The sequence below is a fragment of the Ranitomeya imitator genome, chromosome 1, assembly GCF_032444005.1.
Source record: "Ranitomeya imitator isolate aRanImi1 chromosome 1, aRanImi1.pri, whole genome shotgun sequence".
Lineage (NCBI taxonomy): Eukaryota > Metazoa > Chordata > Amphibia > Anura > Dendrobatidae > Ranitomeya > Ranitomeya imitator.
In genome coordinates this window covers 1,100,900,970-1,100,928,493 of record NC_091282.1, presented here as the reverse complement: position 1 = coordinate 1,100,928,493, position 27,524 = coordinate 1,100,900,970, and positions in this window count along the sequence as shown.

Below are 27,524 nucleotides of genomic sequence, written 5' to 3'. Positions count from 1 at the left end.
TTCTCTGTCCTCCGTAGTACACGCCTGCGCAAGGCAATCTTGCCTTGCGCAGGCGTGTACTACGGAGGACAGAGAATGAACTTCAATCCAATATTGCGGCCAGCATGCAGCCAGCGGGTAAGGAAAGGGTGAATCAAACACCTGAAAACTCCGCCCATATGACCCAAAATCTATCCCGCCAAATTCAGGTGACAGGTTCCCTTTAAATTTAAGAGGGGACTGGATACCTTTCTTGAAAAGTATAATGTTGCAGGGTATATATACTAGATTCCTTGATAGGGCGTTGATCCAGGGAACTAGTCTGATTGCCATATGTGGAGTTGGGAAGGAATTTTTTTCCCCAAAGTGGAGTTTACTATTTGCCACATGGTTTTTTTTGCCTTCCTCTGGATCAACATGTTAGGGCATGTTAGGTTAGGCTATGGGTTGAACTAGATGGACTTATAGTCTTCCTTCAACCTTAATAACTATGTTACCATGTTACTATGTCTACATGGAGACCCCCGGCCCCAAGATGGTCGCGGGTCCTGCAGGGAATTGCTGGTTTTTGTTAATTCAGTCTCCCCAAAATCAGAAAAAACAAGCCCTCACATGACTCTGTCGGTCGAAACATGAAAAATTATAGCTCTCAAAATATGGTGATGCAAAAATTAGTTTTTGCAATAAAAAGCGTTTTTTAGTGTGTGACATCAGAAAAACATAAAAACCTATATAAATCTGGTATCACTGTAATCGAACCGACCTGAAGAATAAAGTTGCTCAATCACTTATACCGCACGAGGAACGGCGTAAAAAATAAATAAAACCAATTCTTCACTTGCTGTTGATTTTTTCATTCTGCCTCCCAAAGATCGCAGTAAGGCTCGGCACACATTTATCATGTGCTCTATGCTGAGCGCTTACACTAGAGTTTCTGTGTAAATCTATGAAATACGTGATTCAGACAGAAGCCACGGTGGAAAATTCCCTATAATAAGGCAGATGGAGTCCCTGTGGATGCCATAGGACCTGAGATCCGGTTGTGTCCGTCTTTTTAGAATTGCATAAAAGTGCCACCGACCACAGTATTGTGCACTTCTGAAAAGGACACCGCTGAACAAAGGCCAGGCGAAGTCCAGAGTAACTCTGCTGCCTCATTATATTGAATGGGTCCCTCAGGGGTTTCATCTGAATCACATCACTCAGAGATTTAGATGGAAACCCCAATGTAAGTGGTCAGCATAGAGCGCCGAATAAATGTGATCCCAAACATTATCCAAATCTAAATGCCCCCCCCCTTCTGAGCCCCAGTGTGCCTAAACCACATTTAGTGCCCACATAGTTGGCATTTCTGTAGTGATGAGAACCTAATTTACAGGTGCATGCCTCCAGAAGCATGAGCTGGGCATAATGTACTGGTGACTGCAACATACTGGTCGCTACAGCGTACTGGTCACTACAGCATACTGGTCACTACAACGGCAGTTTGCAATTTTCACTCAGCATCATCCACTGCTGCCTGTTTCTGGAAAACACCCATAGAGTCACTACACCTGTAGATAAATTCCAAAAGGGTTATAATTTCCAAAATGTGGTCACTTGAGGGGGGATTCTGCTTTTCTAGCACTTAGGGGCTCTTTATATGGAATCGGCAAAGTAGTGTAAAAAAATCTGTGCTCCAGGAGGCAAATAGCGCTCCTTCCCTCCCGAGTCACTCCATATGGCAAAGTAGTACTGTACATCCACATATGCGGTATTTCTACATTCAGCAGAAATTGTGGGGCAAATTTTGGTGCCATATTTACCCATTTCAAAAATTTAAAATTTGGGGCTAACACGGAATCTTGGTGATAAAAATGTAAATTATTTTTTCTTCACTGCTGAATGGTATAAAAGACTATGACACACCTGTGGTGTCAATATAATCACTGAACCCCTAGATGAATTCATTAAGAGGTTTAATTGGTAAAATGGAGTCACTTATTGGGGGTTCTAGCACCTCAGGGGTTCTACCAATGTAATATGCTACCCTCAAAAAAGTGCAGCAAAATCTGTATTGTAATATGGCGCTCAAAAGTAGTTTTCGACCCCATATGGGGTATTGGTGAAGGAGAAATTGTACAACAAACTTTGGAGTCCATTTTCTTCTTTTGCCCTTGTGAAAATACAAAATTTGTAGCTACAGTAAAAAAGATTTTTGTGGGAAAAATGTGATTTTGTTTATTTCCACGTCTCTACTTTGTAAACTTCTGTGAAGCACCCGTGGGTTCAATGTGCTCAATACATATCTAGAGAAGTTTCATAAGGTGTCTTGTTTCCAAAATGGTGTGACATTTGGGGGGTTTCCACTGTTTAGGCACATCAGGGGCTCTTCAAACGCGACATGGCGGCTGCTAATTATTCCAGCAAATTTTGCATTCAAAAAGTCAAATGGCGCTCCTTTCCTTCCAAGCTCTGCCGTCAGGGGTGAACCTAGCCACACTGCTGCCTGAGGCGATCTTCAAAACGGCGCCTCCCCAAACACATACACAGTACAGCCCCCCTATAGGGCTCCCATCTCATATACAGTCCCCCCCATACATTACATGAGTGATAACTATTGTACATTCTACAATAGGTCATATATCAGACAGTATAGTCCTGAATACAGTATTCTGGGCACCACAGTGCTCCATACAGAATAATGAGCCCCATATATTGCTCCATACAGAATAATGAGCCCCACATGATGCTCCATACTGTATAATGGCCACACAGTGCTCCATACTGTATAATGGCCACACAGTGCTCCATACTGTATAATGGCCACATATGATGCTCCATACTGTATAATGGCCACACAGTGCTCCATACTGTATAATGGCCACACATAATGCTCCATACTGTATAATGGTCACACATGATGCTCCATACTGTATAACGGCCACACATAGTTACTCCTACACACGCGACTGCGCGCCATACACCTTGCACACACGGCTGCACTCCGTACTCATGCGGCTCCGCTCCATACACCTCGCACACACCCGGCTCTGCTCCATACACCTCGTACACACCTGGCTCAGCTCCATAAACCTCATACACACACGGCTCTGCTCCGTACACCTCGTACGCATTCAGCTCTGCTTCGTACACCTCGTACACACACGGCTCTGCTACATCCACACTGTAAACCCCTCCTGACCCCACACATAAGGGTATGTGCCCACGATGCTGAAAACGCTGTGGATCTGCAGTCTTTCCGCAGCTGTGGGTCCACAGCAGTTTCCCATGAGTTTGGCAGGCATGGTACCGCATAGGGAATGTGCCTCGGACTGCAGAGCCCCTTATGAAAAAAAAGCTAATAGGAAACACCGTGCAGTGCCTATTCCCCCTCACACTACTCCCCCAGGTGATGCACTAATTGGGACACCCAGCTGACCAACGGGAAGAGAGAGGAAGGGGCTTCCGGCCACACCCACAAGGGTTAAATCCAGGTGCCGGGGTCAGCACCTTCCTCTTTCTCCCCGGCTGACCCTCTGGGAGCAATTGTCCCGGATATCCTGACTACCATGTCTGACCCTATGATCAAGGCCCTACAGCAGAGAGCTGCATAGGAAGGAGAGCAATGGTTGCGATCCCTTATTTCTGGCCTGGGTGCTCACCTTCCTGTGCCCTCTCCTCACCCCCTAGCCTCCCCTCAGCCCTCCCCGTCATCCCCCAGGGCTCCGTCCTCGCGTACACTCTCCCCTGGGGCCTCGTCCTCTCCTGCCACCCCAGGGCTGCCAATCCCCCTCCCCTGCCCCCGTCCACTGCTCCCGTTCTCAGCCCCCGGCGCTCCTGTCGACAATGGTGCAGCGGCGCCGCTGGGTAGACGCTCGGGGCGTTCCTCCCGTCTTCCCGAGCGCCTGGGCGTCAGCGGGGAGCCAGCGCTTCCATGTCGCCGTGCTCGTTCCTCTGCCCCACGTACGGCTCCGGGGGGGCGCGGCATGCGTCGAGACGTCTGCATCGGGCCCTGCTGCCTGCCGCTGCCAGGTGCCATACTCTGCGCGCGCCCGGGCCCGGGTCGCTTCCGGTCCCTGTTTTGAAGACCGGGGTCCGGCGCGTGTGGAGGAAGCCCCGCCCACTCCCACAATGCAGGCCCGCCCTGTCACCCAGAGCACAGTGCGAGCCTGTAGAGACACGCCCACTTTTGGCCCCACTTCCTCCCTGCAGCCCCGGAGCGCCGTGCAGGCAGGCGAGAGACCGCCCAATCCTTTCCAGCACACCCCTTGCGGCTAACGCCGCCACTTTATCGCCAACGCTGTCACCACGCCCCACACCACCAGTTATGACATACAGCCAGCGCGGCTCCGTCTCATCCCCTAACCACAATAGTCACAGGCGTATATGCTGCAGACCGTCCCCATCCTCCTCCGAAGACTCCCAGCATTACGTTTACCGCCCCCCTAATTCCCACTATTCCCCCTATTGGCGCAGATGCAGCGCACATGCGTACCACCACAGATCCTGGTCCGCTAGATGGCGCTCACCATCCACATTGGGACGGTCTGACAGTTCCGAGTGCCGCGAGAGGCGGTACCGTAGAAGACGGCGGTCACCCCGAGGATCCATCAACAGGGCTGGAGCGACACCATCAGCTTTAACCGCTCAGGCACACAATGAGACATTGCCGTCACGTGCCCCAGCCTCGGCTGCCGGCAGGGGATACCCACCCTCATGTTCCCGGGCTACCGGCCAACATCAACGCTGCACCATCGGAAGACGGAAGAGTCACTCTCGCCCCAGCACACGGCTGTCTACAACCAAGTGCGGCCGCTTTGGCTACCGGCCAGGGAACCACCTCTCCATCTCCCTGGGCTTCCCGCCAAGTTGTCACTACTATGGGAGTTGGAGTCCCTCCACTACCAGGAGAAACTCGGCCTGCGTCAGACAGCAGTAAGAGCTCTAAATTCGGCGAGCACCACGCAATACACATCACAGGGGAAGGAGAATTAGCATCCACTATCAGGGAGCTGGTCCACCAGCTGACTGGCCCTGCCGGACCAACCGACACGAGGACATGAGCTAGCCTTCACAAAGACGCTTATTTCTGCGGAATTAGTCCCCTAGGCAGGGCTGCCACTAGAAATTTTGGGGCCCCATACTGGAAAAATTTTCGGGGCCCCCTTGAAACTCCACCCAGGCTCCACCCCAGCCCCGCCTCCAGGCTCCACCCCACGAACTGCCCACAGTCCCACCGCTCTCTCTTGGAAAATCTCCACTTCTCACCAATCACACATTGACAGTTCCCATCACCAGATGACACATATAGCTGCAGCTTTTGTTTTGGCCAAAAGATTTTTTAAGTCGCCACCATAACACGGTAGACACTTTTGGCTGGGCCCTACTCTACTGTAACCTATTAAATATTTGTTAAAATATGCAATACAATTTAGGTATATTTTTATTTATTTTTTAATTTTTAAAATGACCTATAATACTACATACAAGGAACAAATACCACAGCACTATGACCAGATGACATATTACCACCACAGTGATCGAATAATATAAAATACAAGGAACAAATACCGCTACACCATGACCAGACCGCATATTACCACCAATGACTGAATACTACAATACTGATCAGTAATAAAAAAAAAAAACACAATACTATCACCATCAGTGCCATTATGCACAGGAGATCTGTATTTAGTATGCAGTGTCTGTGTACAGGTAATACAGTGATCACCGGTGACATTACACACAGGAGCTCTGTATATAATGTATAGGTAATACAGTGATCACTGGTGACATTGTACACAGGACCTCTGTATATAGGTAACACTGACTCACCAGTGACGTCTCTAGGTGAAGTCCTTCATCTTTCATCCAGCACAGACCGCCATCACTTCATCCAGCCAGGACTCGTCTCTGCAGGAAATAAAACAGTTATCTCGAGTTCCGCTTGTAGAACACATTACTTAATTTTCCCAGCCTCTACATTACACCACATGAAGAAGGCGACATAGTATCACTCTACACAGTAACAGGACCGCCCCCCCATTTAAAACAGTATACTCAAAAAATAAAATAAATACATCACTGCAATAATAATATCCCTTAATTAGCCCCTATGGTAATATTCGCCATCCTAGCCCCCGTGTGTCTCATTCCAGGCTCCAGCCATATGTTCTCCCATCCTGCCCTCATGAGTATCCATTCTGCCCCATATGATCTCCCCATCCTGCCCCATCTGTCTCCATCGTATCCATCCTGCCCCATCTGTCTCCAATCTTGCCCCATCTGTCTCCAATCTTGCCCCATCTGTCTCCATTCTGCCCCATCTGTTTCCAATCCTGCCCCATCTCTGTCCAGCACTCTGCCCCATCTCTGTCCAGCACTCTGCCCCATCTCTGTCCAGCACTCTGCCCCGTCTCTGTCCAGCACTCTGCCCCGTCTCTGTCCAGCACTCTGCCCCGTCTGTGTCCAATCCTGCCCCATCTGTTTCCAATCCTGCCTCATCTATGTCCAGCACTCTGCCCCATCTCTGTCCAGCACTCTGCCCCATCTCTGTCCAGCACTCTGCCCCATCTCTGTCCAGCACTCTGCCCCATCTCTGTCCAGCACTCTGCCCCGTCTCTGTCCAGCACTCTGCCCCATCTGTGTCCAATCCTGCCCCATCTGTTTCCAATCCTGCCTCATCTATGTCCAGCACTCTGCCCCATCTCTGTCCAGCACTCTGCCCCATCTCTGTGCAGCACTCTGCCCCATCTCTGTCCAGCACTCTGCCCCATCTCTGTCCAGCACTCTGCCCCATCTCTGTCCAGCACTCTGCCCCATCTGTGTCCAGCACTCTGCCCCATCCCCATCTGTGTCCAGCACTCTGCCCCATCTGTGTCCAGCACTCTGCCCCATCTGTGTCCAATCCTGCCCCATCTGTGTCCAGCACTCTGCCCCATCTGTGTCCAGCACTCTGCCCCATCTGTGTCCAGCACTCTGCCCCATCTGTGTCCAGCACTCTGCCCCATCTGTGTCCAATCCTGCCCCATCTGTGCCCAGCACTCTGCCCCATCTGTGTCTAATCCTGCCCCATCTGTGTCCAGCACTCTGCCCCATCTGTGTCCAGCACTCTGCCCCATCTGTGTCCAGCACTCTGCCCCATCTGTGTCCAATCCTGCCCCATCTGTGTCCAGCACTCTGCCCCATCTGTGTCCAATCGTGCCCCATCTGTGTCCAGCACTCTGCCCCATCTGTGTCCAATCCTGCCCCATCTGTGTCCAGCACTCTGCCCCGCCTGTGTCCAATCCTGCCCCATCTGTGTCCAGCACTCTGCCCCGTCTGTTTCCAATCCTGCCTCATCTGTGTCCAGCACTCTGCCCCATCTGTGTCCAGCACTCTGCCCCATCTCTGTCCAGCACTCTGCCTCATCTCTGTCCAGCACTCTGCCCCATCTCTGTCCAGCACTCTGCCCCATCTCTGTCCAGCACTCTGCCCCATCTCTGTCCAGCACTCTGCCCCGTCTGTGTCCAGCACTCTGCCCCGTCTGTGTCCAATCCTGCCCCATCTGTGTCCAGCACTCTGCCCCATCTGCTTCCAATCCTGCCTCATCTGTGTCCAGCACTCTGCCCCATCTGTGTCCAGCACTCTGCCCCCCCTGTGTCCAGCTTTCTGCCCCCCTGTGTCCAGCTTTCTGGCCTCCCCCTGTGTCCAGCTTTCTGGCCTCCTTGTGTCCAGCTTTCTGCCCCCCCCCCCCCCCCGTGTCCAGCTTTCTGCCCCCCCCCTGTGTCCAGCTTTCTGCCCCCCCCGTGTCCACCTCTCTGCCCCCCCTGTGTCCAGCTTTACTGCCCCCCGCCTGTGTCCAGCTTTCTGCCCCCCCCCTGTGTCCAGCTTTCTGCCCCCCCCCTGTGTCCAGCTTTCTGCCCCCCCCCCTGTGTCCAGCTTTCTTTCCCCCCCCTGTGTCCAGCTTCCTGCCCCCCCCCTGTGTCCAGCTTTCTGCCCCCCCCCCTGCGTCTAGCTTTACTGCCCGGCCCCCCCCCCCCCCCCCCGGATCACTGCTCTCAATATTGGCCCGCACGTCAATAGTGTTAAACAGCTGTAGCTCCGGCCGCCGCTAAGGGCCCGATTCAGCCTGCGGCTGCCGGTAGGGGCCCGGTGAGCAGGTAAGAGGGGGCTCGATGCGGGCCCCCTCTGCTCACCGGGCCCCATACGCCATTCACGGCTGTAATGCCCTGATGGCGGCCCTGCCCCTAGGTACACACGTAGATCCAGAGATAAAACAGAAAATATGGGATAACGATTACGTGGATATATGGTCGCTATTGTCAGCAGACCAACAATCCGTAGATAAGGAACGGGGGACAGGATACGAAAGAAACAGACCAAAGATCGCCCAAACCATGAACAACTGGCATCAGGCCTTTGCAGTCAAAAGGTACCGTCACACTGAACAACTTTCCAACGAGAACGACAGCGATCCGTGACGTTGCAGCGTCCTGGATAGCGATCTCGTTGTGTTTGATCAGGATCCTGCTGTGACATCGCTGGTCGTCGCTGAAAGTGAACTTTATTTGGTCATCAGGTCGGCGTGATTCGTCATGTTTGACAGCAAAAGCAACGATGCCTGCAATGTTTTTCCATGGAGCAACAACCAGCAAGAATCATAAGTACGTCACTGGATCGCTCCTGCATCGTTCTGCTGTTGCCGGTGTTTGACATCTCCTAGCGACCTAAACAGCGATGCTGCAGCGATCAGCTCGTTGTCTATATCGCTGCAGCGTCGTTTAATGTGACGGTACCTTTAGGCTGCATTATGGGTCAAAAAACATCCTGAACGCTTTTCCGAGCTCTTCATATACCAGGACCTGGTATATAACTCATATAAGTCTCACAGCGGGTCAGCGTGGAGGCGGTACAACAAAGAATTCCACAGGCGGCTTGCCATGCAACCCGACCTAGGCTGGGGCGTTAAAGCGACGGATGTTTGGTTGCGTCTTATGCGATCCCAAAAACAACCCCCCTTTTCGTCGTCGGCCACTAATTACCCAGCCACCGCAGGCCAAAATTCAGTGGTCGTACGGAGACCAGGGGCCTGCTTTCTGTATAACGAGGGGTGCTGCCGCCTCCACAGTTCCTGTTGATATAAACACGACTGCTCCGCCTGCGGTGGCGGACACCCCACAGCGAGATGTTCGCGCCAAGCACCTGCAAGGCATAACCTCGGTGAACGTTACTGCAATGGGCCCTTGGCTAAGCCTCTACCCCAATAAAAAGGCTGCGCAGCAACTCGATCACGGTTTCAAATTCGTTTTCTTTATCCCCTTTAACTTTAGTCGCACAACGAAATCGGCGAATAATCTTAAATCCGCTCGCGAATTTCCCAAGATCTTACGGGAAAAAATTCAAAAAGAGGTAGAACTAGGCAGGATGGCAGGCCCATTTACATCGCTGCCATACAGGAATTTTAGAATCTCACCCCTGGGCATTGTCCCTAAAAAAGAACCGGGAAAATATCGGTTAATCCATCACCTCTCATACCCTAAAGGCGATTCGGTTAACGGCGCGATACTCCCAGAAGAAGCATCAGTAACCTACGCTTCAGTTAACAGGGCGGTCGAACTCGTGCGGACAGCCGGGCCCGGTGCCCTGCTGGCAAAATCGGACATAGAGTCAGCATTTTCCCAATTGCCCGTTCACCCAGAGTGCTTCCACCTGTTAGGTTGTAAGGTGGACCAGCTCTTCTACTTTGATATGTGCCTACCGATGGGCTGCTCGATCTCCTGTCACTATTTCGAGCTTTTCCTCGCTTTTCTTGACTGGGTAGTGCGTTACGAAACCGTCAGCAATTCGACGGTTCATTACCTCGACGATTTCTTGTTCATCAGGCCGAAAGACTCGAAGCTTTGCTAGTTCCTCCTCCAAAAATTTAAATTTCTAACCAGTCATTTCGGCGTACCTCTCTCAACAGAAAAAACGGTTGGCCCGTGTAATGTGCTGCCTTTCCTTAGGATAGAAATAGATACCAACACAATGTTTTTTAGATTGCCAGAGGATAAATTGCAAAAAACTCTGCAAATTGTTGAAGATTTCTGCGTGGTTAAAAAAGTCACCCTCCAACAGATGCAGTCCCTGCTAGGTTTGCTCAACTTCACTTGCCGCGTAATGCTGGTGGGCAGAACCTTTTCACGCCGACTATTTCTGGCAACGAAGGGCATCTCCCAGCCAGGCCATAGAATTAGGCTTACTCGCACACTGAAGGAAGATTTGCTAGTCTGGAAAACATTCCTAAATTCCTACAACGGCCATACTTGCCTCATGTCTCAAGAAACGCTAAGTAAAGAGTTAGGTAGCAGTGGGTTTGTGGCAATCTACCAAGACCAATGGTGCAAAGTGAGCTGGCCAGCTTTGTGGGCCTCGACCCAGCCCTGCTAAAAGCCATTGCGATCGTAGCTGCAGTAGAGCTTTGGGGTGCACAACTAGAAAACAGAAACATAAGATTCTCAACAAAACACCCCGGCACAGCAAAGAGCTTGAACAGCATGTCTTCTGCATTCCCACCTTTACTCGCGCTGCTACGCTGCCTAGCATTACTATGCTTAAAACAACATCTGGTGTCATGCCACAGTTACGTCGGTGGATGATAACCTTGTTAACGCTCTGTTATTTTCCGATTGGCAGGCCTTCAAAGCTCTCCTTCCGACCGCACAACCATTGGGTGTCCAGTGTCCAACACTCCTTTTGGACACGGTAGCCAATCAATGATGCCACTGATCCGCGCATCAGTTACACCGACTACCTGTCACTTTATGTATACATAGATCATTAGGCTCTCCCTGACTACATGGTATCTGAGGTGACGTTCTCTACTATTCTTGTTGAACCCGACCTTGTGTTTTAAATAGCTCTGTCACGGATATGATCTTTTTAACTTGTATTGCCTTTTATGTATTGAGTCAAATAAAACTACCTTTTTAAACTTTATTGTTGGATCCTTTTACTTCATTCTTGCACGTAAGCATTCCCGTTGGGAGTAATCCATGGCTATTGCCTTTATCGGTCCGGTTACATGGGCTTAGAATTGCTATATATATTATGTTTTCTGTCTTAGTAATTTTGTATTATATGTCACAGAAAAGGCGACGGGAGCTCCCTTGTGCTATCATTTTCTATTGCTGGCAGCAATGCTTCAGGAAAGCTCCCTGCCCGAATATAAGCTCCACTGCTGATGGTGCACAAAATATTATGATAAGGGCAATCTGACCACGGAATCCTACAGAGCCTTGGGCCCTGTGCAGTAGCCATGGTTGCCCTCAGTATTATCTGCATGTGGCTGTGACCTGAGATATATGCTCAGTATCCATAGTCTCCCTAAAATGGCTGCAGCATTCTCTGCCTCTGCTTTTATACATGATATTAATAGTCCTTACTGATAGGCTGTGCTACATAATGTGATCTTATAGCTGTAAGGCATGACAAGGTAAAAATGGATTATGTCATGATCCAGGTCGGGGTTTACTTCTTGCTTCTCTTTCCCCGGCCTGGTCTTGGAGAGGCTCACGTTTCCTGCCTCTCTTTGGCTCTTGGGTGGCTATTTATTGGTGCTATTTTAGGTAGACTTTACCAGTGATAGTTCATGCTTTCACGCTAGAGCAGCTGATCCTTCTCCCTCTCACTTCCCATGTGTGTGTCTAACCTGTTCCCTATCCCTGACTCAGTGTACGTTTGGTGATTTCCCTACAGTGTATGACTTGGCTTGAACTCTACCTCTGTTTTTTCTGTCTCTGGTACTGCGTTCCCTGACTTGCTTTTGACCCTCTGGCTTGTACCTTGGCTCCTTTTTCTGTCTCACATTTTGGATACCGCGCTCCCCCTGGCTCTGACTTTTGGCTCATCTCTGACCCTTGCTTTGCTGTGACCTCTGGTACTTCATCTCCCTGTTTGTTGCTGACTTCGCCCTATCTGACTACTCTGCTGCCTCCTAGTGGTGGCCTGCACTTCTGCACCAAAGTGCTACACAGTAACACAACCCTTTTTCCAGTAACATCACCCCCTGGTGGTGGCTGAGTGCAACTGCTCCACAGTTGCATTACAGATTTTGGTCTTTTCCAATGTAAGCATCAATTACTATCATTATAACTTAAACCTTTAAATAAACATGTGTGCCTGCGACTTGGGTAAAATTGGCCACAGCAGCCTTTTATTAACATAACATGCAAACTTGGGGTGCCCTCAACCCTGTCACCCCAAACATTATAAACAATGTAAACATTATATAGCAATAAATAACATTAACAAGCTGATAGGTCTTGTCCAGAAGCATAATTCACAACCTTCCTAATTTTCCCTGGCCGCACCACACCAGCCCAGAGAATGAGGTATTAATAACCCTTAATTAAACCCCCTAACTTTGCAGGACCTATGCCCACAAGTTACCTCGGCCTATCACAGAAGCCACCATACTCTGCTAGTGACTTCCGACCCAAGGCCATCACTACTTGACCAGCCTGTAACCCAGCCCTATCCTCCAGCCACTGTGACAGAAAAAGGTTTTAGTTTTTGTTTTGTTTTTTAATTTTGAACCGGAAACCAAAAGGAAAAAGGAGGGTGGGTATGTAACAAGGCCACTGGGGTGGTAGTCCGGACCGAGCTCACCCATTAAACACAGTCTGTAGACACCCCGGCTCCTTGCAGTCTGGCATGGATTCAGTCTTTTCCCCAGAGTTACCTTCTCTCCTCGGGCCACAGCAGTCCAGGCAATTAAGAGTCCAGAGATGCAACTGTATTCCAACAGGGAAAATAACTTGTTTAATGTAACAGGATATAAGGAGTAAAATGACAAAAATACATCACTGAATTCCTGATCTCTCTCTGACGCTGCCTACAGCTGTACCCAGGGGCGGACTGGGCCAGGTGGCAGGGTGGCATATGCCCCCGGGCCAGTCCCTGAGCAGCTATTTAGGGCCTCCTGACCACTTGCTGCTTTAGAAGCACTGCACCTTTAAATTCTGCAGCCAGGACGCCGGCACTTCCTGTCAGCAGCAGCGGCTGGTGAGGATTCTTGGGCTCCTTCCCTTCCCTGGACCCCTGCAGCCGGGACACGTGCGGTGCTCGGTGCTGGCTCTGCCTCCTGTTGGCTGCCGTCGTGGCTTCTCTCCTTCTCCTGCTGCACACAGCAGCCTCTGGACGGGAAATAATGGTAAGATGCAAAAAGCATCTAATAGTCTGTGTGCAGTGAGGGAAGGTGGTGTGGTAACAGGTTTCCTTGTGTGCATTACTGTGTACTGAGGTGGGCTGGGGGAGGGGCTATAGTAAGGGTCTGCTGCTAACAAGTATATGAGGTGATGGCTGTATGTTACCATGTATGTTATAAGGGGATGGGGTGCTACTACACTGTGTGTGGGGATGTGAGACTAATGCTATGGGCTGGGGAATCCTACACTGTGCTGCGCTGTATGTAATGCTATGGCCTGGGGAATCCTACACTGTGCTGCGCTGCGCTGTATGTAATGCTATGGGCTGGGGAATCCTACACTGTGCTGTGCTGTATGTAATGCTATGAGCTGGGGAATCCTACACTGTGCTGCGCTGTATGTAATGCTATAGCCTGGGGAATCCTACACTGTGCTGCGCTGTATGTAATGCTATGGCCTGGGGAATCCTACACTGTGCTGCGCTGTATGTAATGCTATGGCCTGGGGAATCCTACACTGTGCTGCGCTGTATGTAATGCTATGGCCTGGGGAATCCTACACTGTCCTGTGCTGCGCTGTATGTAATGCTATGGCCTGGGGAATCCTACACTGTCCTGTGCTGCATTGTATGTAATGCTATTTGCTGGGGAATCCTACACTGTGCTGTGCTGTACAGTATGTGGTGTGATGGGCTGGGGGTGTTACACTGTACACTGTGTGTCACGAGCTCTGTGGATTTTCCCTGAGCAAATGAGAAGTTTGTGGATCTGGATGAAAGCATGCAGAGGCTAAAGGAGTGGTCTGGTGGTCTGCAACAACATTTCACCCTAAATGTCTATTTAAAGGGGTTGTCTACTTGTCTGGCCTTAAAGTGACTGCAAACCTGTAACCTATGTCACGCTGCACGGTGTGAGGCTTCTCTGGAGTCAGGAGCTGTGGGCACATGACTGACAGTATGTATCATTTTCATACATGCGGTCACATGCTGACTAGATGTTCGCAGCTTCACTCAATGCCAGTATACTGAGAGAGGCGGAAACAGGCTAGCTGGAATGTGGACGGAAGTATGTAAATCACATACTAGCAGACATGTGTCTGCGGCTTTTGGCTCCTGAGAATCCTCACAGCGTGTGGTGCACCCAATGTAAAGATTCACAAGTCTGCAGTCTCATAGAGTGACTGCAGACTTGTAGCCTAAGACTGGACAACCCCTTTAATTTAATAATTAGAATCATTTTTCTAGTATACTTTTAATTAAAAATTCCCTAGTGACCGCAGCTGAGCCCCCTGATAAGATCCATTGGAGTATCCCAGCATGCGCTAAGGGGTCGCAAATTTAATGTATTCAGAATGGAAGTGGAAAAAAAAGAAGAGCTACAGCAGAGAGGGAGCCGTCGTACATTGTTACTTAAAATATTTTAGAAATGTGATTCAATGATTACATTAGATATAGACATTTAGGATGAACTTCAAATTTCGTTTCAGACCACCCCCTTTTACCCCTTCCGCCCAGGGGCCGTTTTCCGTTTTCATTTTTTCCTCTCCTTTTTCCAGGAGCCATATATTTCTTATTTTTTCATCAATATAGCTGTATTAGGGCTAATTTTTTGCAGGGCGAGTTGTACTTTTGAATGGTACCATTGACTTTTCCATATAGTGTACTGGAAAATGGGGGGGGGGGAAATTTCAAGTGCAGCGAAATTGTAAAACAATGCAATTCCAAAATTGTTTATTGGATGTTTTTATGTACCATGTCTACTATATGGTAAAACTGACCTGGCAATATGATTCTGCAGGTCAGTATGAGTGCGCAGATACCCAACATGTGTAGTTTATTTTTTATTTAAGTTGGGCAAAAAAATTCCAAAATTTGTATAAAATTTTTTTTTTTGGGGACATTTATCATAATTTTCAGAGACACGTAGCGTTTCCAGTTTTTTGGGATTAGGGACTGGGTAATAACTTATTTTGTGTGTCCTGAGCTGACGTTTTTATTATTTATTGATAGTTTGATCGTCTCTTAATGCATTTTATTGCTATGTTGTGGTGGCAAAGAAATGTAAGGCTATATGCACACGTTGCGGATTTGGCTGCGGATCCGTGAGCGGATTGGCAAACGAATCCGAGTGCGTGAAATTGATTGTCAGTGTTGCTTCCTAGCTACTTTCACACTAGCGTCGTACTCGGCCCGTCGCAGCGCGTCGGCCCGACGTACCGACGCTAGCAGTGAATGCGCCGCACAACGGGGGCAGCGGATGCTGTTTTTCAACGCATCCGCTGCCCCATTGTGAGGAGGGGGCGGAGTTCCGGCCGCGCACGCGCGGTCGGAAATGGCGGGCACAACGCTGCAAAAAACATTACATGTAACTTTTTTGCTGCTGACAGTCCGCCACAACACGGCGCAACCGTCACATGACGGTTGCGACGTGTGGCAAAGCGTCGCAATGCGACACTAATGTAAGTCAATGGAGAAAAAACGCATCCTGCATGCACTTTTGCAGGATGTGTTTTTTCTGCAAAACGACGCATAGCGACATGCAGTGCACGACGCTAATGTGAAAGTAGCCTAAGTGGACAGTTTCTTTTCACAGAAGTTTGATTTACTTGGAGTTATTTTCTGTTGTTTAAATGTTCCCTTTTTTTTTTCCTGTAAATGAGCAATAGCTGCTCCTGTAAAAAAAAAAAAAAAATGGACAGCACACAGATGACAAGTGAGAAAAAGTCGTCCGACTTTTCTGGATTGAAACTCATTAAATGATTTTATGTACAGTTGTGTGAATCTGCCTTCACATACAGAAGATTAAGGCCGGGTGCACACCATTGGGAATTAGCAGCGCTGTGGATGCAGAGCATGTCCGCTATGTCCAAAGCGCTGCTGTCTATTGAACGCAGGTGAATCCGCATGTGTTCACTGAACAGTGCAGATTCACCACGTCTAATACATTCTATTGGTGAAATTTTTCTTGCGGTCACTAGCCGCTCCACAAGAGAAATAGACATGCTGTGGTTTGGAGAGACGCGCTGCATGTCCGTGTCCGCGGGTGATCCGCAGGCGACTATGGACGCATAGTGGACATGGGATGTCTTGACATCCCATCCACTTTGCTGTACCATCCAGCCGCTGTTGGTCAGACGCTGCATAAGTACACAGCGTCAAACCTGCAGCAATTACTGATCGTGGGCACATACCCTCACAGTTTGTAATATACTACTAACATACCATTGATTTCACTCTCTCTGTGCTCATCAAGTATTTATTCAGTTTGCATATAACCAATCACGAACAAATGTTGTGGTAACAACTGAGAGAAATTTAAATGCGAGGTTGGCTCATACTTGCGTGTGTATCATGTATGGAGCGGTCACGTGACAAGTACAGAAAATATGCAGTTTGAATGTGGCAGAAATTATGAGGATAAAATGCAACTTCCAGGCAACAAACGTATGTTTCTGATAACCGAATCTGTTCTTGTATCTGTGTGTCTGTAGTAAGCATGATTCTGTTCCCATATACTGTACATGTCCTGAGCTCAGTTCTGTTCCCATATCAATGTGTTAAGCTCGGTTTTGCTCCCGTAACTATTTGGTAAGCTTGGTTGCTGTTTTATGCAGCAGCATAATAATAATAATAATAAACCGGAGAACCTGGAGGAAACCCAGGCAAACACGGAGAGAACATACAAACTCTTTGCAGATGTTGTCCGTAGTGGGGCTTGAACCCAGGACTCCAGCACTGCAAGGCTGTTGTACTAACCACTGCGCCACCGTGCTGCCCCATCCACTGTCCCGCCGTGCTGCCCCACATGAGGTAAGTTGTTTAAAAATGGGCCGCCACAACTTCTGGGCCACTGTTGTGTGCCTGCCCCCCAGGCTAAAATTTGCCAGCCAGCCCCTGGCTGTACCCACAACGGTTGCAGAAGCCAGAGGTCACAAAAGTCAACACGCTGGAATCTGGGCGCCTGTAACCCTTTCAGCGTGGGGCCCTCCTGAAGTCACGGAGACCCGTGGTGCTGTCCTTTAGTCCTTATTTCAGAGTCCAGGGAAACAGTTCCTTCCTGTCCAGAGGCCTGGCAGTACCTTGTGTATAATGCAGGGACGGACACAGACAGCTTGGGGCCCCTGTGCAGGAGTTGCATCTGGACCCCCTCCTTTTAAGACAACAAAGCTACATATATATATATATATATATATATATATATATATATATACAGTTAGGTCCATATATTTTTGGACAGAGACAACATTTTTCTAATTTTGGTTATAGACATTGCCACAATGAATTTTAAACAAAACAATTCAGATGCAGTTGAAGTTCAGACTTTCAGCCTTCATTTGAGGGCATCCACATTAAAATTGGATGAAGGGTTTAGGAGTTTCAGCTCTTTAACATGTACCACCCTGTTTTTAAAGGGACCAAAAGTAATTGGACAGATTCAATAATTTTAAATAAAATGTCCATTTTTAGTACTTGGTTGAAAACCCTTTTTTGGCAATGACTGCCTGAAGTCTTGAACTCATGGACATCACCAGACGCTGTGTTTCCTCCTTTTTGCCAGGCCTTCACTGTGGTGGTTTTCAGTTGCTGTTTGTTTGTGGGCCTTTCTGTCTGAAGTTTAATCTTTAACAAGTGAAATGCATGCTCAATTGGGTTGAAATCAGGTGACTGACTTGGCCATTCAATAATATTCCACCTCTTTGCTTTAATAAACTCCTGGGTTGCTTTGGCTTTATGTTTTGGGCATTGGTCGTCGTTTCATACTACAGATGGACAATCAGTTTGGCTGCATTTGGCTGGATCTGAGCACACAGTATGTCTCTGAATACCTCAGAATTCATTCGGCTGCTTCTGTCCTGTGTCACATCATCAATAAACACTAGTGACCCAGTGCCACTGGCAGCCATGCATGCCCAAGCCATCACACTGCCTCCGCTGTGTTTTACAGATGATGTGGTATGCTTTGGATCATGAGCTGTACCTCGCCTTCGCCATACTTTTCTCTTTCCATCATTCTGGTAGAGGTTGAGCTTGGTTTCATCTGTCCAAAGAATGTTCTTCCAGAACTGTGCTGGCTTTTTTTAGATGTTTTTCAGCAAAGTCCAGTCTAGCCTTTTTATTCTTGATGCTTATGAGTGGCTTGCACCGTGCAGTGAACCATCTGTATTTACTTTAATGCAGTCTTCTCTTTATGGTAGATTTGGATATTGATACACCTACCTCCTGGAGAGTGTTATTCACTTGGTTGGCTGTTGTGAAGGGGTTTCTCTTCACCATGGAGATTATTCTGCGATCATCCACCACTGTTGTCTTCTGTGGGCGCCCAGGTCTTTTTGCATTGATGAGTTCACCAGTGCTTTCTTTCTTTCTCAGGATGTACCAAACTGTAGATTTTGCCACTCCTAATATTATAGCAATTTCTTGGATGGGTTTTTTCTGGTTTCTCAGCTTCGGGAAGGCTTGTTTCACCTGCATGGAGAGCTCCTTTGACTGCATGTTTACTTCACAGCAAAACCTTCCATATGCAAGCACCACACCTCAAATCAACTCCAGGCCTTTTATCTGCTTAATTGAGAATGACATAACGAAGAGATTGCCAACACCTGTCCATGAAATAGCATTGGAGTCAATTGTCCAATTACTTTTGGTCCTTTTAAAAACAGGGTTGCACATGTTAAGGAGCTGAAACTCCTAAACCCTTCATCCAATTTTAATGTGGATACCCTCAAATGAAAGCTGAAAGTCTCAACTTCAACTGCATCTGAGTTGTTTTGTTTAAAATTCATTGTGGTAATGTCTATAACCAAAATTAGAAAAATGTTGTCTCTGTCCAAATATATATGGACCTAACTGTATATATATATAGTCACACACAAATACATGTATATATTACATAGTCTCCTTTATTATGTATATTGCCATCCCTTTTTGTTCAGTGCCCACTCTTGTTATGTACAGCGCCATCCCTTACATATTGGATTTTATAGAGCCTTGTTTTTTATTAAATACTGTCCTGTCTAGCTGTATAATGCAATGATGGCTGATGGAGTATGTGAAAGCTTCTTTTCTAAAGGAGGAGCTGATGTACTGGTAGTCTGGTCACTGGCTCCTTCATCAGTAGTCATTTTATATCTAACAAGAGAGGGGACTATATAATAAAAGAGGGCACTGTGAATAAGAAACATAACAAGAATACACTATGTAAGAGACAGCACTGTACATAACAGCAGAGGAAGCTATATAATAAGGGAGGGCATCATATATAACTAGAGAGGATGGTACGTAATAAGCGACGGTGTTATACCTAACAAAAGAGGAAACTATGTAACTAAGGATGGTGTTGTACATAATAAGTGAGTACACTATACACTAAGGGACTATGCTATACATAAGTGAGTACACTAAATACTAAGGGACTGTGCTATACATAATAACTGAGTACACTTTATGCTTAGGGACTGTGTTAGACATAATTGATACTAATATCTTCCTCCACCTCTCCCTGTTCCTAAATCCATTATATATCCCCTTTCCTTCAAATCCCAATCCCCCACACCCCTTATTGTCCTCCTTCCCCTGCATGCCATTATTGCCCTCTCCCCCACCCCCATGATTGTTCTCTTCACAACCTCCATCATTGCTTTCTCCCCACCACCCCATCATTGCCCATTCCACCACCTCCATCATTGACTCCTCCTCCTCACCACCCCAATCATTGTCCTTTCCACTGCCACCATAATTATCTTCTCCTCACCACCCCATCATTACCGATTCCACCACCTCCATCATTTCCTCCTCCCCCACCACCCCATCATTGCCCTCTCCTCCACCTACACACATCACCATTCACCTCTCAGCATATACACACACACACCTCCCCTACGGTATCCCGAAGCTGCACCATTGCCAGCAGCTTCCTGTCTCGCACAGCCGCGGCGCTGAATGATGATGATGTAATTCAGCCACTGCTGTGTGAGACAGGAAGCAGGATGGATCCCTGCAGCTCCGCTGCCATTTTCTCTTGCAGGCAGCAGAGCTACAAGGATTGCTCCCTGCCCGCCGCACATGAGGGCAATCTGGCCAAAGGCCCCCAGAGCCTAGGGGCTGGATAAACTGGCCAGATTGCCCTCATCATTAGCCACCCTGCAAGGGCCCCCCAGAGCCTCTGTGCCCCAGTGCAGCCGCACCGGTTGAACAGGCTGTATGTCCGGGCAGAACTGAGGAAGCAGCAGCTTCCTCTCTCCTGGTGGCTGTAGATCCAGCCCTCTTATTTAGCTACTTCTTTCCCTAACTAGACAGGCATTAACCCCTTCATGACCTTGGGATTTTTCGTTTTTCCGTGTTCGTTCTTCACTCCTCTCCTTCCCAGAGCCATAACTTTTTTATTTTTCTGTCAATTTGGCCATGTGAGGGCTTGTTTTTTGCGGGATGAGTTGTACTTTTGAACGACGTTATTGGTTTTAGCATGGCGTGTACTAGAAAACGGGAAAAAAATTCCAAGTGCGGTGAAATTTCAAAAAAAGTGCAATCCCACACTTGTTTTTTGTTTGGCTTTTTTGCTAGGTTCACTAAATGCTAAAACTGACCTGTCATTATGATTCTCCAGGTCAGTACGAGTTCATAGACACCTAACATGACTAGGTTATTTTTTACCTAAGTGGTGAAAAAAAATTCCAAACTTTGCTAAAAAAAAAAAAAAAAAAATTGCGCCATTTTCCGATACCCGTAGCGTCTCCATTTTTCATGATCTGGGGTCAGTTGAGGGCTTATTTTTTGCATGCCGAGATGACGTTTTTAATGATAGCATTTTGGTGCAGATACGTTCTTTTGATCGCCTGTTATTGCATTTTAATGCAATGTCGCAGCGACCAAAAAAACGTAATTCTGGCGTTTCAAATTTTTTTCTCGCTACGCTGTTTAGCGATCAGGTTAATGCTTTTTTTTAGTTGATAGATCGGGCGATTCTGAGTGCGGCGATACCAAATATGCGTAGATTTGATTTTTTTATTGATTTATTTTGATTGGGGCGAAAGGGGGGTGATTTAAACTTTTTATATTTTTTTTATTTTTTTCACATTTTTTTAAACTTTTTTTTTTAACTTTTGCTTTTTTACTTTTGCCAGGCTTCAATAGCCTCCATGGGAGGCTAGAAGCAGGCACAGCACGATCGCCTCTGCTACATAGCAGCGATCTGCTGTTCGCTGCTATGTAGCTGAAAATCAGGTGTGCTGTGAGCGCAAGGACCTCTATGATTACAATTCTGAAGCATCGCTGACCCCCGATCATGTGACGGGGGTCGGCGATGACGTCATTTCCGGCCGCCCGGCCGGAAGCGGTAGTTAAATGCCGCTGTCTGCGTTTGACAGCGGCATTTAACTAGTTAATAGGCGCGGGCAGATCGCGATTCTGCTCGCGCCTATTACGGGCACATGTCAGCTGTTCAAAACAGCTGACATGTCCCGGCTTTGATCCTGAAAATGATTGCAATCACAAATTCTTTGGTATTATTATCTTCATTTAATTTGTCTTAAATAAAAAACACAAAAAGAATTGTTCTAAAGCCAAATTGGATATAATTCCACTTCATCTCTCTGTGGGCTAAAAATTGTAGCATTTAATGCCTCCATTAAACTGTGTTTGCTGTGTGTTACTCCAATTACTAGCACGGTTTTGCTGTAAAAAAAATAAAAAATACAGGCCACATATTTTATAGTGTAGTATCTCCGTCACACACCTCATCTATCTGTGGGCTACAAAATGTGGCATTTGAGGCCTCCATTCAACTGCTTTTGTTGTGTGTTACCCTAGTTCTTGACACTATTTTCCTGTAAGAAAATGAAAATACATGCCACATATTTTACAGTCTGGTATCTCCATCACACGCCTCATCTGTCTGTGGGCTCCAAATTGTGGCATTTCAGGCCTCCATTCAACTGTTTTTGCTGTGTATTACCCTAGTTCTTGACACTATTGTCCTGTAAGAAAATAAAAATTCAGGCCACATATATTACATTCTGGTATCTCCATCACACGCCTCATCTCTCTGTGGGCTAAATATTGCAGGGACGGTACATCTCACTGGGTTAACATAGTGGAAGCCGTCACCCAGTCGGACCTTGGGATGGAATACATCCTCCCGATGCCAAGGATTGCGGGCCCTACGTCATTCTGGGTTGTCCCCACAGTCTACAGCTCCTGCACATCCTCCTCCTCTTCAGCCTCCATCTCCGAAATGGCCACATCAGTCACAAGCTGGAAGCACTGCAGCACTGCCTCAGCCAAGCAGCAACAGGCTTTGCTGAAGGTAATATGCCTAGGTGACAAGCCACACAATGCTGAAGAGTTGTGGACAGCTCCGAAAGAGGAGGCAGGTTTGTGGCTGACACAGCTGAACCTACAGCCAGGCATAGTCATATGTGACAATGGCCAGAACCTGGTGGCGGCTCTGAGGCGAGCTCACATATGTACCATGCTTGGCCCATGTGCTTAACCTCATTGTTCAATCGTTTCTCAAAAGCTACCGGGAGCTGCCGGATCTGCTTGTGAAAGTACGCCGCCTGTGTGCCCATTTTAGAAAGTCAGCTACAGCTTCCGCTGCCCTTGCCGTGCTTCAGCAGCATTTGCAACTTCCGGCTCACCGACTGGTGTGTGATGTCCCCACGCATTGGAACTCTGCACTGCATATGTTGGAAAGGATTTGTGAGTAGAAGAGTTCAATTGTTGACTACCAGCATCAACAAGGCCATCGGTATTCAGTTCAGACTCCACACATAAGACCTCAGGAGTGGACATGGATGTCAGACATATGTACCATCCTACAAAACTTTGAGGAGTCCACCAAGATGGTGAGCAGCAATGATGCCATAATTAGCATCACCATCCCGCTTCCCTGTATTCTGAAAAGCTCTCTGCTCACAATGAAAGGGGATGCATTGCAGGCGGAGCATGATGAGATGGAGCAAGGAACCATACAGGGTGATTATACACATCCCAGCCTCATGTCATCCCAACGTGGATTGGTTGACAATGAGGAAGAGGAGGAGGAAGAACAGGAGCTACTTTCATGAGCTATAGACTACTACAAATACAACTGTCATACCATCTGTTCAGCGTCAATGGCCTGAGGACAAGGAGGAGGAGGAGAGAATTGTCCTCTTGGTGAGGACACGGAAGTCGTGCCTCTTAACAGTCTGGCACGCATGGCTGACTTTATGTTGCGCTGCCTTTCCCGCGACCCTTGTATTCTCCAAATTTTGGGTGACAGACAATACTGGTTGGTGACACTTCTAGACCCACGCTACAAGGAGAACTTTCAATCTCTTCTTCCAGAGGCAGACAGGTGTACCAAAATGGTGCAGTACCAGAAGGCCATTGTTGCGGAATTATTAAAAAAATTCCAATCTGAAAACGCTGGCGGCAGAAGTCAGTTTGTTTGATAACCAAGGATTACAGGCGAGAGAGACTCAACTCCAATCCAGCAGAGGCAGGGAACACTGGCAAAGTTCTGGGAGAGTTTTCTTAGACCCTCCTATCACACTGGCCTTGAGGCGCGGGGTACTCTCACAAGGAGTGCAAAGTTTTGGAAGATGCTGAAGGAGTACCTTGCTGACCGTACAAATGTCCTCCGTGATTCCTCTATGCCTTTTATTTATTGGGTATCCAAGCTGGTCACGTGGCATGAACTGGGTCTCTACGCCTTGGAGGTCCTGGCCTGCCCTGCCGCTAGCCTTTTGTCAGAGCTGGCTTTTAGTGCCACTGGTGAAATTGTAACTGATAAGGGCATCCGCCTGTCAACTGAAAATGCTGACAGGCTGACTCTTATAAAATTAAACAAGGGCTGGATTGCGCCAAACTTCTCTACACCACCGAATGATAACAGCGAAACATAACCTCAAATCCAGTGTCATTTTTTTTCCGGAGGTCTATTCCCATGCACCTCTTCACATCCACACATAGGTATATGCTTTCTGATTTTGCCTATTTGCTGTTATCCTCCTCCTTCTCCTCATCCTCATCAGCCACCACCACTAGATCACCATGTTGACCGTGGTCCGTGATGCAACAGCCACGTTATTGTGTTAAAGGGTGTTTTTGATGCTCATAAAAAAATGTTTACATATTATGTTGATGTGTACCCCCAGGGGAAAATGTTTGTCAGCCCATACACTTAGTGTATGGGCATTAAAAGTTTAGGAGACCCGCTCCTTTAAACTGGGAAAACATTTTTAGGAGGCCATCCTCCACATCTCTTCAGACACCACAACTATATCCCCAGGATGACCGTAGTTCATAATGCAACTGCCAAGTAATTTTTTTCAAGGGTGTTTATGATGCCGTACAAAAAATGTTTACACAGTATGTGGAGGTGAACCCACCAGGGGGAAATGTTTGTCAGCCCATACAGCATTACAAGTATAGGAGCCCCTTTCCTTTGTAATGGGAACAGATTTTTAAGAGGCCCTCCTCCACTTCTCTTCATCCACCACCACTAGATCACCAGGGTGACCGTTGTCCATGATGATACACCCATATTACTGTTGTAAAGGGTGTTTATGATGCACGTAAACATTTTTTATACAATATGTTGATGTGTACACCCCAGGGGGAAATGATTCTCAGTCCAAACACTTACTGCATGGGCATTACAAGTATAGGAGACCCGCTCCTTTGTAATGGGAACAGAATTTTAGGAGGCTCTTCTCCACGTCTCTTCATCCACCACCACTAGATCACCAGGGTGACCATTTTCCATGATGCAACACCCATAATAATGTGGTAAAGGGTGTTTATGATGCCCAGGAACACATTTTTTATACAGTATGTTGATGTGTACACCCCAGGGGGGAATGTTTGTCAGCTCATACACTTAGTGCCTGGGCATTACAAGTATAGGAGACCTGCTCCTTTGTAATGGGAACAGATTTTTTGGAGGCCCTCCTCAACGTTTCTTCTAAGGGGTATTGGGGTGCGTCCAAATTTGGGGCAGGCCTTGCATTCAATGCATAGGAAACAGTATGGGAGTACTAAATGAATAATGTGAACTTGGTTTTCCTGTGGCCATCCAGTCCATGGGTTCAAAGGCTTATTGGGGTGTGTGTAACTTTGGGGCAGGGCAGGCCTTGCATTCAATGCATAAGCAAACAGTATGGGAGTACCAAATGAATACTGAGAACTTTGGTTGCATGTGGTCATCCATGACATCTGTTCAATGGGTTGTTGGGGTGCGTCCAAATTCTGGGCAGCCGTGCCACTCCCTGTATACACAATAATAGTATAAGGGACCCACTCTTTAATAATGGGAACAACAAAGCATAGCCAGCTTATGGCTATCTAAGAATAGTGAAGGCCGACTGCTGGCCCTATAAAAATAGACTTTTTGACTTTCAGAGTCCCTCCTTCATAAATGAAACAGGATGTGTCTTATGATGTGTCACACACCACATAGCCAAATAAGGTTGGAAAATGTTAAAATAACATTTCCCAGTAAATGCATTTGTCTTGGTTGAAAGCAATGCTAAAGTTGAAAAACGCATCAAAAACACTATGTGTCAACATAGCCCAAGTGGTGGAGGAACATTTTTGGTTTAGGTTATTTATTTTGACTTACATACAAATCATTACCCTGGAAAGGATGTTCCTTAACATATTTCCCAGAAAAATCCATTTTGGTTTTCTTTTTGTATGTTTTATTGAGCGCCAGTAAAAGTAAGACTCTGACAACATTGTTCACAGCTGTGACCTGGGAGTCAAAAATGCTTCCAGGGGTATTCCCCAAGATGTTCCCATGTCATTTCAGCACTGTTCCCATCGATATGTACAGTGGGGCAAAAAAGTATTTAGTCAGTCAGCAATAGTGCAAGTTCCACCACTTAAAAAGATGAGAGGCGTCTGTAATTTACATCATAGGTAGACCTCAACTATGGGAGACAAACTGAGAAAAAAAAATCCAGAAAATCACATTGTCTGTTTTTTTAACATTTTATTTGCATATTATGGTGGAAAATAAGTATTTGGTCAGAAACAATCAAGATTTCTGGCTCTCACAGACCTGTAACTTCTTCTTTAAGAGTCTCCTCTTTCCTCCACTCATTACCTGTAGTAATGGCACCTGTTTAAACTTGTTATCAGTATAAAAAGACACCTGTGCACACCCTCAAAAAGTCTGACTCCAAACTCCACTATGGTGAAGACCAAAGAGCTGTCAAAGGACACAAGAAACAAAATTGTAGCCCTGCACCAGGCTGGGAAGACTGAATCTGCAATAGCCAACCAGCTTGGAGTGAAGAAATCAACAGTGGGAGCAATAATTAGAAAATGGAAGACATACAAGACCACTGATAATCTCCCTCGATCTGGGGCTCCACGCAAAATCCCACCCCGTGGGGTCAGAATGATCACAAGAACGGTGAGCAAAAATCCCAGAACCACGCGGGGGGACCTAGTGAATGAACTGCAGAGAGCTGGGACCAATGTAACAAGGCCTACCATAAGTAACACACTACGCCACCATGGACTCAGATCCTGCAGTGCCAGACGTGTCCCACTGCTTAAGCCAGTACATGTCCGGGTCCGTCTGAAGTTTGCTAGAGAGCATTTGGATGATCCAAAGGAGTTTTGGGAGAATGTCCTATGGTCTGATGAAACCAAACTGGAACTGTTTGGTAGAAACACAACTTGTGTTTGGAGGAAAAAGAATACTGAGTTGCATCCATCAAACACCATACCTACTGTAAAGCATGGTGGTGGAAACATCATGCTTTGGGGCTGTTTCTCTGCAAAGGGGCCAGGACGACTGATCCGGGTACATGAAAGAATGAATGGGGCCATGTATCGTGAGATTTTGAGTGCAAACCTCCTTCCATCAGCAAGGGCATTGAAGATGAAACGTGGCTGGGTCTTTCAACATGACAAGGATCCAAAGCACACCGCCAGGGCAACGAAGGAGTGGCTTCGCAAGAAGCATTTCAAGGTCCTGGAGTGGCCTAGCCAGTCTCCAGATCTCAACCCTATAGAAAACCTTTGGAGGGAGTTGAAAGTCCGTGTTGCCAAGCAAAAACCCAAAAACATCACTGCTCTAGAGGAGATCTGCATGGAGGAATGGGCCAACATACCAACAACCTTGTGAAGACTTACAGAAAACGTTTGACCTCTGTCATTGCCAACAAAGGATATATTACAAAGTATTGAGATGAAATTTTGTTTCTGACCAAATACTTATTTTCCACCATAATATGCAAATAAAATGTTAAAAAAAACAGACAATGTGATTTTCTGGATTTTTTTTTCTCAGTTTGTCTCCCATAGTTGAGGTCTACCTATGATGTAAATTACAGACGCCTCTCATCTTTTTAAGTGGTGGAACTTGCACTATTGCTGACTGACTAAATACTTTTTTG